Source organism: Prionailurus viverrinus, chromosome X, assembly GCF_022837055.1.
Source record: "Prionailurus viverrinus isolate Anna chromosome X, UM_Priviv_1.0, whole genome shotgun sequence".
NCBI lineage: Eukaryota > Metazoa > Chordata > Mammalia > Carnivora > Felidae > Prionailurus > Prionailurus viverrinus.
This window is the reverse complement of record NC_062579.1, coordinates 79,448,713-79,462,707: the sequence shown is the minus strand read 5'-3', so window position 1 is coordinate 79,462,707 and position 13,995 is coordinate 79,448,713. Positions and strand designations below refer to the sequence as shown.

General features: G+C 34.1%; 1 protein-coding gene across 1 annotated transcript in view; it reads left to right on the top strand.

Annotated features, from left to right (window-relative positions):
- The window catches only part of PWWP3B (PWWP domain containing 3B), a 43,781-nt gene extending 30,708 nt beyond the window's left edge, over positions 1–13,073 (top strand). The window contains exons 7-8 of the transcript XR_007149034.1: positions 3,260–3,266; positions 13,063–13,073. The gene's annotated coding sequence lies outside the window, so the exon portion shown is untranslated. The remainder of the gene's footprint in view (positions 1–3,259; positions 3,267–13,062) is intronic.
- Positions 13,074–13,995: the final 922 nt, after the last annotated feature.

Genomic DNA, 13,995 nt, shown 5'->3' with positions numbered 1-13,995 from the left:
TCCTGCCAAAATCAATAACTTAAGTTCTTACCTTAGAAAACTAGAGAAAGAAGAGCACATTATGTCTGAAACAAGCAGAAGACAGAAAATACATAGTGGAGCATAAATCAACAAATTTGAAAACAGGGCAATATAGAGTAAATCAATGAAAATAAAGCTAATTTTTGGAAAAGAGCGATAAATTGATAAGACTTTAGCCAAGGTAACTAAGAAAAAGAAGACACAAATGATCAATATTATGAATGCAAGATGGAATATTACTGCTGATCTCATGGACATGAAAAGGATCATAAAATATTATCAATAACAATATATACACAAATAGATGAAATGGACCAATTCCTCAAATAATTTGAAGTATTTTATAGCATTTCTTTTTACTGTACTTGATATTTTAAAATAGGATTCATATTTTTTATATGAAAAGGCACTGGTGTCAGATATTAAACAGTAATAATTTTCAAAACTTAATGTATATTTTCCTGAGATATATATTGAATTTTTCCCTTTTTTTCATTGATATAATCTGTTGATTTTTTAAACATAATTCTTAAATTTCCCTATAATGCCTATTTATTTTTGGAAAAATCACTTTAAAGAGACATCAAGCCAATGACAAAGATGCTTTATTATGTGTTATCACTAACTTCAGTTTCATTTGCAAGAAAACAGTCTGCAATTAAAAAATAAGGTTAACACATTATCTGTCTGCAGTGTGTATGTGCATGAATGAAATCTCAACATGTAATAAATCAATTTTGGCACCCTTGATAAAAATTGTTCACTCTACCTTTCCTGAAATTTCATTTATGGGAGTATCAATTCTTCAATGGATGAATGTCTTCTTAAAATAGACAGGCTTTTTTTTTGGTTGCCTTCCTAACTGAAAGCGACTAGATCCTCTTAATATAGCCATCTGACAATATGTGGAAGATAGCTAGAGTCATTGTATTCATGATCTGGCTACTCTAGAATATGAGTCCAGGCTGACTGCTTAAGAGCCTATACAGTTTGCTCTAAACTGTAGGAAATATAAGCACTTTGTTCTGACTCTTGTATCTCCCAAAACATAGTCATTTGTCATAAACCAAGCAAGCTTTGTCATCTGGCTTATTTTTAGAGTATCTCTAATAGGTTCCAACAATATAAATGCGGACTGGTAAGTTATTCCTTTCTGCTAGAAGGAGTAGATAAGCCAAGATCTAAGAATTGGAAATGTATGATGGAAAAAGCCACCTGGCTAAATTTGACAGTTACCTGAATATGGTTAAATATAAAAAATTAAAAGTTAAAGCCTGAAGCTGAATGTTTATCTTAAAACACTACTTTTTGTGAAAATAAATGTTTGAAAAACTGTTGTATTTTTAAAACTTGATGTGAAAATAAATACTAAGGGCTTAACCTAGACCTAACTATATTTTTTACCTTTTATGGTAGATTAACTACAACTGACATGTGAAGTCATTTACATATATTTTTTTCACAGTAATGACTATGGAAGTTGAATTTGTGGGAAAAATGAGGCCACTTCCCTAATTTCCCCCTCACTTTACAGAAATTCCTTTAGTAAAAATTATACTGCATTTTCTATTGGATGGGTGGTTGTCCATTTTCCTTTCAATTAGTAAGTTAATGTTTTAAGAGGAATACAGACTTTCAGTCAAAATAATTACAAACAAAATTTGTAATATGTTATACCCATTTTCTTTTTTTAATGTTTATTTATTTATTTTGAGAGAGAGAGAGAGAGAGAGAGAGAGAGAGAGCAAGGGCATGGGAGGGACAGAGAGACAGGGAGAGAGAGAATCCCAAGCAGGCTTCATGCTGTCAATGCAGAGCCCAACATGGGGCTTGATCCCACACTAAGCCAAAATCAAGAGTTGGAAGCTTAACTGACTGAGCCACCCAGGTGTTCCTGCTAAACCCTTTCTCAATGTTGATTTCAAAGTGTGATATAGTAGTAAAAAATAGTCAAATGGCATTGCTGAAATTGTGAGGTAGAAAAGTCCAAGTCTCTTTCAGTCTACTGAAGCAAACTATAAGCTTGCAGAAAAATTGTTAGAATCAACTTTTTGGAAATTCTGGAATCAAATAAAATCACAACAGCAACCCAAATGTCCATTGACTGAAAAATTGATAAGGAAAATATTGTGTATACATGCAATGGACTATTATTCAACCATAACTACCATATAGATGAACCTTGAAGATATTATGCTAAGTCAAATAAGCCATTCACAGAAAGACAAATACTGTATAATTCCACTTCTATGAGGTATTCAAAGTAGTCAAATATATAGAAACAGAAGTAGAATGGTGATTACCAGTAGCTGGGGAGGGAAGAAAAGAAGAATTGTTGTTTAATAGGTATAGAGTTTCAGTTTGTAAAGATAAAATCTGGAGATCTGTTTCACAACAATATGAATAGACTTAATGTTACTGAACTATATACTTAAAGATAATTATGACAGTAAATTTTATGTTACATGGGTTTTTTAGCATAATTTTAGAAAATATACAATCATGAGATCCTTAAAAAAGAAATAAGCTGATAATTTTGGATAAGAGATGGTTAAGGCATTTTTATTTACCTATCATTTGCCACTTGCCAGCTCGGAGGTGACCATGAGAATGATAGCTAGCCTACATGCCCTGTATGGCTTGCTAGTGCCAGAGGAGTAATGTGGACCTAGTTTTCAAAGAATTGTGGTTGTCTATTTTTACCTATATGGCAGGTCAAGATACTGAACAGTTCCAACACTAAAAAGACCCGTTTTGTTGCTCTTTTGTAAACATACTTTTCTCTCTCCTCCTTTGTCCATCCCTAACCACTAGCAAACACTAATCTGTCTTCCATTTCTCAAATATTATTTTTAAAGTGTTATGTAAATGAAATAATAATGTTTATAGCCTCTTGCATTTATCTTTTTTCACTCACCATATTCATTCAAGTTGTGTGTATAGCTTGTTCTTTTTTATTGTTGAGTGGTATTCCATAGTATGGCTGTTCTACAGTTCTTTTTTATTGTTGAGTGGTATTCCATAGTATGGCTGTTCTACAGTTTATCCTTTGAAGGACATCTGAGCTGTTTTCATTTTAGACTACTACAAATAAAGCTGCTGTGAACATTTGTGTGAAGAATTTTTGTAATTGTAAATTTTCATTTCTCTGAGGTAAATGCCCAAGTGTGCACTTGCTGGGTCCTATAGTAATGGCATGCTCAGCCTTACAAGAACTTGCCAAAAAAAAATTCCCCAGACTGTATGTACCATTTTACCTTTCCATTAGTAATATAAAAGTGATACCATTTCTCCGCATCTTCGCCAACATTTGGCATTGGCATTACCTTTTATTTTAGCCCTTCTAATAGGTGTATAGTGATACCTCATTGTGATTTTAATTTGCATTTTTCCAATGGTTAAAGATATTGAATACCTCTTCATGTGCTTGTTTTTCACCTGTATATTCTATTTTTTGAGCATATTCCAATTAGCATAAATGCTAGTTCTTTGTTGGATGTGTACTGTACAAATTGGTTTGGTCAGTTTGTAGCTTTTCTTTTTTTTTCTTTGTTTTCTTTTTAAAGTTTATTTTCTTATTTTGAAAGAGACAGACAGTGCGAGTGAGGTAAGGGCAGAGAGAGAGGTGAGAGATAGAATCCCAAGCAGGTTTGGCACTGCCAACAAAGAGCCCGATGTGGGGCTCAGACCCATGAAGTCATCAGATCATGACCCGAAATGAAACCAGGAGTCGGACACTTAACCAACTGAGCCACCCAGGTGCGCTTGTAGCTTTTCTTTTCATCCTGTCCACATGTACTTTTGAAAGCAAAAGCTTTGAATTTTGTTAAGGTCTAAATGATCAATTTTTCCTTATTTCATTATGCTTTTAATGTAAATACTAAGAACTGCTTTGCCTTAGGTCCTAAAGATTTTCTCCTATGCTTTATTTCTTGTCTAGAAATTTTATAACTTTGTGCTTTACATTTAAGGCTATTCCATTTTAAGTTAAGTTTTTTAAGAAACTGTGATGTTTATGTCAATGTTCTTTTCTGTTTTTTGTCTATAGATGTCCATTTTTTCCACACCATTTGTTGAAAAGCTTATCTGTCTTCTACTGGATTATTTTTACAATGATCTATGACATTTTGTCATAGATGAGTTGGGCATAGTTGTAGGAGTCTATTTCTAGGTTGTCAGTTCTGTGAGGTTGAGCTATATATCTGTCTCCACACCAGTACAACAATATCTTAATCACCATATAGAAGACAGAGATAGAGATAGTGATAGAGATAGAGATAGCAATAGAGATAGAGGTAGATAGAGGTGATATAGAGACAGAGCACACACACACAACATTGGGAGGAGTGGTGTTATTCTTCTTTTACAAATTTGTTTTGGGTGTGCTAAATCCTGTGCCTTTATACATACAATTTTGAATAAGATTATCTATGTTTATAAAAAAAAGTTCTAATATTTTTATAGGAATTGCAATCAATCTATAGATAAATTTAGGGAGAATTTATATCTTTACTATTTTGAGTCTTCCAACCCATGAACACAGTATGCCTCTCCATTTTAGATCTTCTTTGATTTCTTTTATCTAAATTTTGTAATTATCAGCCTACAGATCCTGTACATGTTTTGATAAGTGTACACCTAAGTATTTCATTTTGTTTGAAGTTATAATAAATCATATTGGTTTTTTTTTATTTCCATCTTTGCACGTCCACTGTTTGCATGTTGATCCTTTATCCTATGATCTTGCTGAGCTGACTGATTAGTTCTATGCAGGTTTCACAAGACCCACACAATTCCTTTATATGAATAAGTGGTAACAGCTCTTATGGCATAGGATTAAAAATGTATGCTCATGAAAGTGTCTGGAAACTGTCACTAGACAAAACCCATATGCACTAAGTATCATCATACCAAAATCATGAGGCTCAGAGTATAAATGGAAATTAGGAGGATTTAAATGTGTTGCATAGTAAAGATGGGAACCTTGGGTAAGACAGTGAGTGGGCTGTTAATTGTTGCCAATTTCTAAACTTAGAAGATAGCAATGTCTCAAATGACACCCTCTGATAGAGGTAACAGTATTAATGAGTGTTTAAATAACATGATTCTATAATTGACTTCTTAAATGGATATCTCTTTCATTGAATTTATGATTAGACTTTTCATCTAAACAAGTTGCATAAAATGGTCAGCAATACTGAAGCCAAGATTTTGATCTCTCTTTTCATCAAGTGCCATTCAACTGTTGCTATAATCTTTGGCAACATCATGTACTGTGTTCTAGTAACATAATTTTCCATGAGATAATTGCCTTAAAAATATGGAAGAATCTTCTGTTTTCTACTTGTACACATGATGAGCTTCTTAGAATGCCAGCTTCAGGGCCGCAGAGATTATTGTCTAACTAACTTCTTTTTTTTAATTAATTAATTTATTTTAAGAGAAAGCACACAGGAGCAGGAGCAGAGAGAGATAGAAAGAGAATCCCAAGCAGGCTCCCTGCTGTCAACACAGAACCCAATGCAGGGCTCAATCCCAGGAACCTGTGAGATCATGACCTGAGGCAAAAATCAAGAGTTGGTTGCTTACCTGACTGAGCCATCCAGAAGCCCCTACACGTTTTAAATTTACAGCTTTTGCAATCTTGAAAAAGAAAATCAAAGCAGGAGGCATCACAATCCCAGACTTCAAGCTATACTACAAAGCTGTAATCAAGACAGTATGGTACTGGCACAAGAACATCCACTCAGATCAATGGAACAGAATAGAGAACCCAGAAATGGACCCACAAAGGTATGGCCAACTAATCTTTGACAAAGCAGGAAAGAATATCCAATGGAATAAAGACAGTCTCTTCAGCAAGTGGTGCTGGGAAAACTAGACAGCGACATGCAGAAGAATGAACCTGGACCACTTTCTTACACCATACACAAAAATAAATTCACAATGGATGAAAGACCTCAATGTAAGACAGGAAGCCATCAAAATCCTCAAGGAGAAAGCAGGCAAAAACTTCTTTGATCTTGGCCACAGCAACTTCTTACTCAACACGTCCCCAGAGGCAAGGGAAACAAATGCAAAACCAAACTACTGAGACCTCATTAAAATAAAAACTTCTGCACAGCAAAGGAAACAATCAGCAAAACTAAAAGGCAACCGACAGAATGGGAGATCATATTTGCAAATGACATATCAGATAAAGGGTTAGTATTCAAAATCTATAAAGAACTTATCAAACTCAACACTCAAAAAACAAATAATCCAGTGAAGAAATGGGCAGAAGACGTGAATAAACACTTCTCCAAAGAAGACATCCAGATGGCCAACAGACACATGAAAAGATGCTCAACATCACTCATCATCAGGGAAATACAAATCAAAACCACAATGAGATACGACCTCAGACCTGTCAGAATGGCTAACATTAACAACTCAGGCAACAACAGATGTTGGCGAGGATGCAGAGAAAAAGGATCTCTTTTGCATTGATGGTGGGAATGCAAGCTGGTGCAGCCACTCTGGAAAACAGTATGGAGGTTCCTCAAAAAACTAAAAATAGAACTACCCTACGACCCAGCAATTGCACTACTAGGCATTTATCCACGGGATACAGGTGTGCTGTTTCAAAGGGACACATGCACCCCCATGTTTATAGCAGCACTATCAACAATAGCCAAAGTATGGAAAGAGCCCAAGTGTCCATCGATGGATGAATGGATAAAGAAGATGTGGCATATATATACAATGGAGTATTACTCGGCAATCAAAAAGAATGAAATCTTGCCATTTGCAACTATGTGGATGGAACTGGAGGGTATTATGCTAAGTGAAATTAGTCAGTCAGAGAAAGACAAAAATCATACGACTTCACTCATATGAAGACTTCTTTAAGAGACAAAACAAATGAACATAAAGGAAGGGAAACAAAAATAGTATAAAAACAGGGAGGGGGACAAAACAGAAGAGACTCATAAATATGGAGAACAAACAGGGTTACGGGAGGGATTGTGGCAGGGGGGATGGGCTAAGTGGGTAAGGGGCATTAAGGAATCTACTCCTGAAATCGTTTCACTATATACTAATTTAGATGTAAATTTTTAAAAATAAAAAATAAAATTAAATAAATAAATAAATGTACAGCTTTTGTATGTTAATCATACCTCAATAAAGTGATTTTTTAAAGCACTATACTAATTACAATGAAATATATCCCAGGATGTAAGTTTTGAAGTAAGCTCAACACTATCCAGATGTCAGGAATATCTTTGGCCAAAGTTAAATGAAAAAAAAAGAAATTATGGAGGAGCTTAAAATCTTTTGGTTTCACTTATTTTGATACAAGGGAAAAATAATGTTTATTACATCTTTTTGACTTTATTTGTTTATTTAATTCTGGTAAACTTACACAGGTTAAAAAAAGGATTTTTTTTTCAAATTTGGAGCATCTCTATATTCTGGTCATTTTATTATTGGTATAACTAAATGTGATCTTATATTAGAAACTCTGATAAACTATATTGAGCAACATAGAGGACATAAATTAAAATGAAAAATAGAAGAGGGAGTTAGAGGAGGAGACTAGGACTACAGAGAAAGCAAGGCCATGCTTGTAAATGGACAATTTGCTGCTACAGATGTGGGAAATCTTGCTAATGAGAGCATGGAGACCAGATGGCTAGACAAAGTCTACAGTCAATTCATGACTCTACATAGTGCCAGTAGCACAGGGTTCAATAGGCATATAAGAAAGTTTAAATATTCTGGATGAGAAGAAAAGGCACTTCTAGTGAGATCTGATGACAGGATAATGCAGCTACACACTTGGTTTATCATAAGTTTAATTAATGCTTGAGCCATGTGAGTTCAAAGAACAATGGCCATGTGGAATATTGTAATAAAGGTGGGCAAGAGATCATCCATTTCCCTGTCTACTTATTTCCCTGATAAAGGATTTCAGAGTAACATTCCTGATCTCTCCCCTAGTATTCTGTCCCTTGAGGAGGATGCCTGGTGAGCTTGGGAGAAAAAATTGAGCATGCCTGGATCAGTTCCTTCTTTTGTCTGTGGATCTGACTGTCCACTCTGAGGGTTCATCCTGACTTTCTCTATGCCATAAGTTAAAATGGACCTGTTCTGTGGTGCTGGGAGATTCTGAAGGCAGTGGTTTTCTAATAGTGTGATATATTAGATAAGTTAATTTGTCTAGTTCAGGGGGGAACTATTTGTAAGCATGTTGGTTTGATATCAGGAATAAAGTTAGTATTTTGAAGTACACCTCTCTTTTACCCAAATACTAATGTTCAATTAGTTCTAAGGTAGGGAACATAAAGGAAAACTTAACACATATGTTGTATTAGTCTCAAAGAGAAAATAAAAGTAGTTCAAATCTCATGAGTTTTCCAGGATGGCTTATATAAATGTAATTAGCATAAAAAGAAATATGGAAAATAAATTTTTGTGGATTGCTTTATTTCAGAAAATTTACAGTATATTTCAAAGTTTAAAATTGAAAAAATAATGTACTAAACACTGAGAATATATTCCTTTCTCTGTGAGATTTCTCTCAGAAAGCCTTTGTCACTTTGGCTCTGCTGTTGAGCAATATGAAACATAAACTACAATCTGAAATACTTCTAATCCCAAATTGTATTTCAAAAGCAATCATCTTCACATGCATTTGTATATCATCTTTATATAAATCTGCCTTTGTGTTAAAAGAAAATATTCAATTATATTTGGAAATTTGGGGATACAAAGATTTTATACTAATGAAAAGTTTTAAAAAACATTTATTTAAGGAAGAATAAATACTATTAAAACATCTGCACTACCTAAAGGAATCTGCACACTTAATTCAATCCCTATCAAAATACCAATAGCATTTTTCACAGACCTAGAACAAACAATCCTAAAATTTGCTTGGAACCACAAAAGACCTTGAATAGCCAAGGAAATCTTGAAAAAGAAAAGTCAAGTCACAATTCTGGACTTCAAATTATATTACAGAACTGTAGTAATCAAAACAGTGTGGTACCTGCGTGAAAATAGACACATAGGCCAATAGAACAGAATAGCCCAGAAATAAATCTACAACTATATGGTCAGTTAATCTTTGACAAAACAGAAAGACTATGCAATGGGGAAAAGATAGTCTTCTTCAAAAAATGGTGTTGTGAAAACAGTACATCCTCCTGCAAAAGAATGAAACAGGACCACTTTCTTACACCATACACAAAAATAAAGTCAAAGCTGTTTAAAGACCTAAATGTGAGACCTGGAACCACAAAAATCCCAGGAGAGAGCATAGGCAGTAATTTCTCTGACATCAGCCATAGCAATTTTTTTCTAGATAAGTTTCCTCAGGCTAGGGAAACAAAAGGAAAAATAAACTATTGGGACTACATCAAAACAAAAAGCTTCTGTACAGCAAATGAAACAATCAACAAAACTAAAAGACAACCTACTAAATTGGAGAAGATATTTACAACTGCCATATCTGATAAGGAGTATCCAAAATATATAAGGAACTTACACAACTCAATACCAGAAACACAAATAATCCAATTAAAACATTAGCAGAAGACATGAACAGACATTTCTCCAAAGAAGACATAAAGATGACCCATAGACACATGAAAAGATGCTCAACATCACTCATCTAGGAAATACAAATCAAAACCATGATAAGATACCACCTCATACCTGTCATAATGGCTAACAGAAAAAACTCAAGAAACAACAGGGGTTGGTAAGGGTGTGGAACCTTCTTACACTATTGGTGGGAATGCAAACTCCCTGCAGCCACTCTGGAAAACAGTATGAGGATTCCTCCAAAAGTTAAAAATAGAACTGGCCTACAATACAGCAATTGCACTACCGGGTATTTATCCAAAGAATACAAAGACACTATTTCAAAGGGATACATGCAACCCTATGTTTATAGCAGCATTATTTATAATAGCTAAGATATGGAAGCAGCTCAAGTGTCCATTGATAGATGAATGGACAAGAAATGGTATACATAAATACAATGTAACATTACTGAGTCATAAAAAATGAAATCTTAAAAAAAAAAGGGGGCGCCTGGGTGGCGCAGTCGGTTAAGCGTCCGACTTCAGCCAGGTCACGATCTCGCGGTCCGGGAGTTCGAGCCCCGCGTCAGGCTCTGGGCTGATGGCTCAGAGCCTGGAGCCTGTTTCCAATTCTGTGTCTCCCTCTCTCTCTGCCCCTCCCCCATTCATGCTCTGTCTCTCTCTGTCCCAAAAATAAATAAACGTTGAAAAAAAAATTAAAAAAAAATGAAATCTTGCCATTTGCAATGACATGGATGGAGCTGGAAAGTATAATGCTAAGTAACATAAATCAGTTAGAGCAAGACAAATACCATATGATTTCACTCATATGTGGAATTTAAGAAAAAAAACAAATGATCATAGGGAAAGAGAGAGAGAGAGAGAGAGAGACAAAGAAACAAACTCTTAACTATAAAGAACAAACTGATGGTTACCAGAAGGGAGGTGGGTGGCAGGAATGAATGAAGTACATGATGAGAACTAAGGCATGCACCTGTGATGAGCACTAGGTGATTAAAATTAAAAAAAAAATTAATTAAAAAATAAAAATATTCCTTTGAAATGGAGAAGTTTTCGGGGCGCCTGGGTGGCGCAGTCGGTTAAGCGTCCGACTTCAGCCAGGTCACGATCTCGCGGTCCGTGAGTTCGAGCCCTGCGTCGGTCTCTGGGCTGATGGCTCAGAGCCTGGAGCCTGTTTCCGATTCTGTGTCTCCCTCTCTCTCTGCCCCTCCCCCGTTCATGCTCTGTCTCTCTCTGTCCGCAAAATAAATAAACGTTGAAAAAAAAAATTTAAAAAAAAAAGTTTATTTAAAAAAAAAATAAAAAAAAAATAAAATGGAGTTTTGAGTGTTATTGGCACAGAATGGTATACAATAAGAAAATATTTTATCCAGATTGATAGTCCAGTTGATAAATATGTGATTGAACTACTTAGTATATAGTAAAATGTAAATTTTTTTAAAAGCAAGGGAGAGTTTTGTGTGGCACATTTGTGAGAAACAGAATTCCTCCATTGCATTGGGACATTTACATTTACATATGTAGGAATTGTCCTTAAACAACGGAGTATATTTTATACATCTTTACATTCTGGTGCTTCTGGAATCTAATGCCATCCTTGGCTGTTGGCTTCTGGGTATGCTCAACACTTATATTTAGTTCTTTCAAGAAAAGCATTTTGATTTGTGAGCTGTGTGTGTTTGTGAGGTGAAAGTCGTGGTATAAAAACATGAAAGTGGGAATGTCAGTACTTGCTTCAGGTAATGTAAAATAAGCATATGTCACCCATCTCTGCTACTGAATACAACTATAGAACTTGAGCAGAATGCATGAGGAAGCTATATGAGAATTCTGAAATGTAAATAACAGCAGGAAAATTGAGAAAGAGCAAACAAAATCAAACTATTATGGAACTATGAGTTTGACATTTTTTTCTTCTTTTATCCCCTGACTTAAATGCAATGCATTCCGAAACCCAGAAGTGAGCACTGTAGTGTAGAAAGTGGGAGATCCAGAAAGCCCAAGGAGTTGGAAAGGAAATGCCTAACATTCCTAGAGATCACAGATATATCCATTTTCTTTCCATCTTTGATATACACCTCACATCATGTACAATATTTTATCAAAATACAGTATCAAATTAAATGTAAAACCTAAAGCTATGAAACATCTAGGAAAAAAGTCATAGAAGATAATCTTCATGACCTTAGATGAGGCAAAAATTTCTTAGATATGGCACTAAAAACATGATTCATAATAAAACTAATTAATAAACTGGACATTATCAAAATTAAAGCTATTTCTCCTTAAAAGACACTGAGAGAATAAAGATATGTTACAGAGAGAAAATATTTTCAAATTCTACACTTTATAAAGGACAGGTAGCCAGAATATTTTAAAAATCTCAGAAATAAGAAAACAACCCAACATAAAATGAAATCACAAACCTCAATAATAAGATAATACACAACACAAGATGGAAAAAGAATTTCAACATGTTGTCAAAGAAAATATATAAATGGCAAATCAGTATATCAAAAGATGTTTAACATCATTATTAGGGAAATGCAAATTAAAATCACACTTATAATAATGGTTAAAATTAAAATATTAACTATATGAGGTACTGGTGAGGATGTGGAGAAAATGGGACAGTCATACACTGTTGGTGGGAACAAAAATGGTACAGACACACTGAAAAACAGTTTAGCAGTTTCTTTACAAGTCAAACACAAACCTACCATATGAGCTAGACATTCGATTCCTAGATGCTTACCCAAGAGAAATGAAACTATATATCCATAGAAACATTTGCAAACAAATGGTCATAGCAATTTTATTTGTATTAAGCAAAAATCATAAATGGGAATAATCCAAATGAACAGTAAGAAGTAAGTGGTGGGGTGCCTGGGTGGCTCAGTCAGTTAAATGTCCAACTCCAGTTCAGGTCATGATCTCATGGTTCATGAGTTTGAGCCCTGTGTCAGGCTCTGAGTTGACAGCCCAGAGTCTGGAGCCTGATTCAGATTCTGTGTCTCCCTCTCTCTCTGCCCCTCCTCTGCTCACACACACTCTCTTTGTCTTTCTCTCTCTTTCTCTCAAAGATGAATAATAAAAAATAAGTAAATGGTTAAACTATGAACTGTATCTTTATCTAGATCTACATACATCTCTATCTCTATCTAACATCTATGATTATTTAATTAATGAAAATGAATTATTGATATGTTGTTACAACACAGATTAAACTCAAGATACTAATAGTAGTAAGATAAAGAAGTGAAAGAAAGAAGAAAAAAGTACATTCTGCATTATTACATTAATATAAAATCATAGAAAATGCAAAACCTATGGATACCTTTGGAACAGGAGGGGGTAGGTTGCAGGGAGTGGGAACAATGAAGGATTGAAGAAGCTTCTAGAAATGAGTGAAGTGTCACTATCTTGAGAGTGGTGATAGTTTCATAAGCTTATACACATGGCAAAAGCTGCATTGTATAATTTAAATATATGCAGTATATTTTGACAATTATACCCATCTACAGCCATTTAATAATGTAAAATGATGGGAAAGACATACCATGCAATCATTAATCAAAACAATGCTGGACTGGATATATTAATACAGAAAAATTAGAGACTAAAACAAAGAACATTAAAAGGATAAAGAGAGACATAACAATGATAAAGGAGTTAATTGATCAAGAAGAGGAAATAAAAATCCTATATGGATACATCCCTAACAACTGAACTTCAAAATAAATGAAGCAAAAAAAGAGATAGAAATAAAGAGAAAAATAGAAAAATATACATTTATAGTTGGAGGTTTTAACACTACACTCTCAATAATTTATAGAACAAATAATTAAGTTTGAGTAAAATCTAAATAAGACTATATAAATTAACTGCCTTGGTTGATATTTATTGAGCACTTGACACAACTGGCATAATAACATTCCTTTCAAATGCACCTGGATCAGTTACCAAAATAGACAATATTTTGGATACTAAAAAACCTCAAAAAGATTAAATATTAAAAGTAGAGAAAGTATCTTCTCTAACCATAATGAAATTAAACTAGAAATAAATTATAGAAAAATATTTTTAAAATCCCCATTGTTTTAAAATTAAATGGCACTGACAATTCAATCTGTCAAAGAGAAAGCTCTAAAGGAAATTAGAAAATTTTTTGAATAGAATAAAAGTAAAATACAACATATCCAAATATTTGTGATGTTTTTAAAGCAATACCTTGAGAGAAAACTATAGCATGAAATGTTTGGAATAAGAAAGAAGAAAAATCCCCAATCAATGATCTAAGTTACATCATTAAGAAATTACAAAAAAGAAGTGCAAATTATACTCACAGAGAGCAGGAAGAATGAAATAATCAAAATCAGGA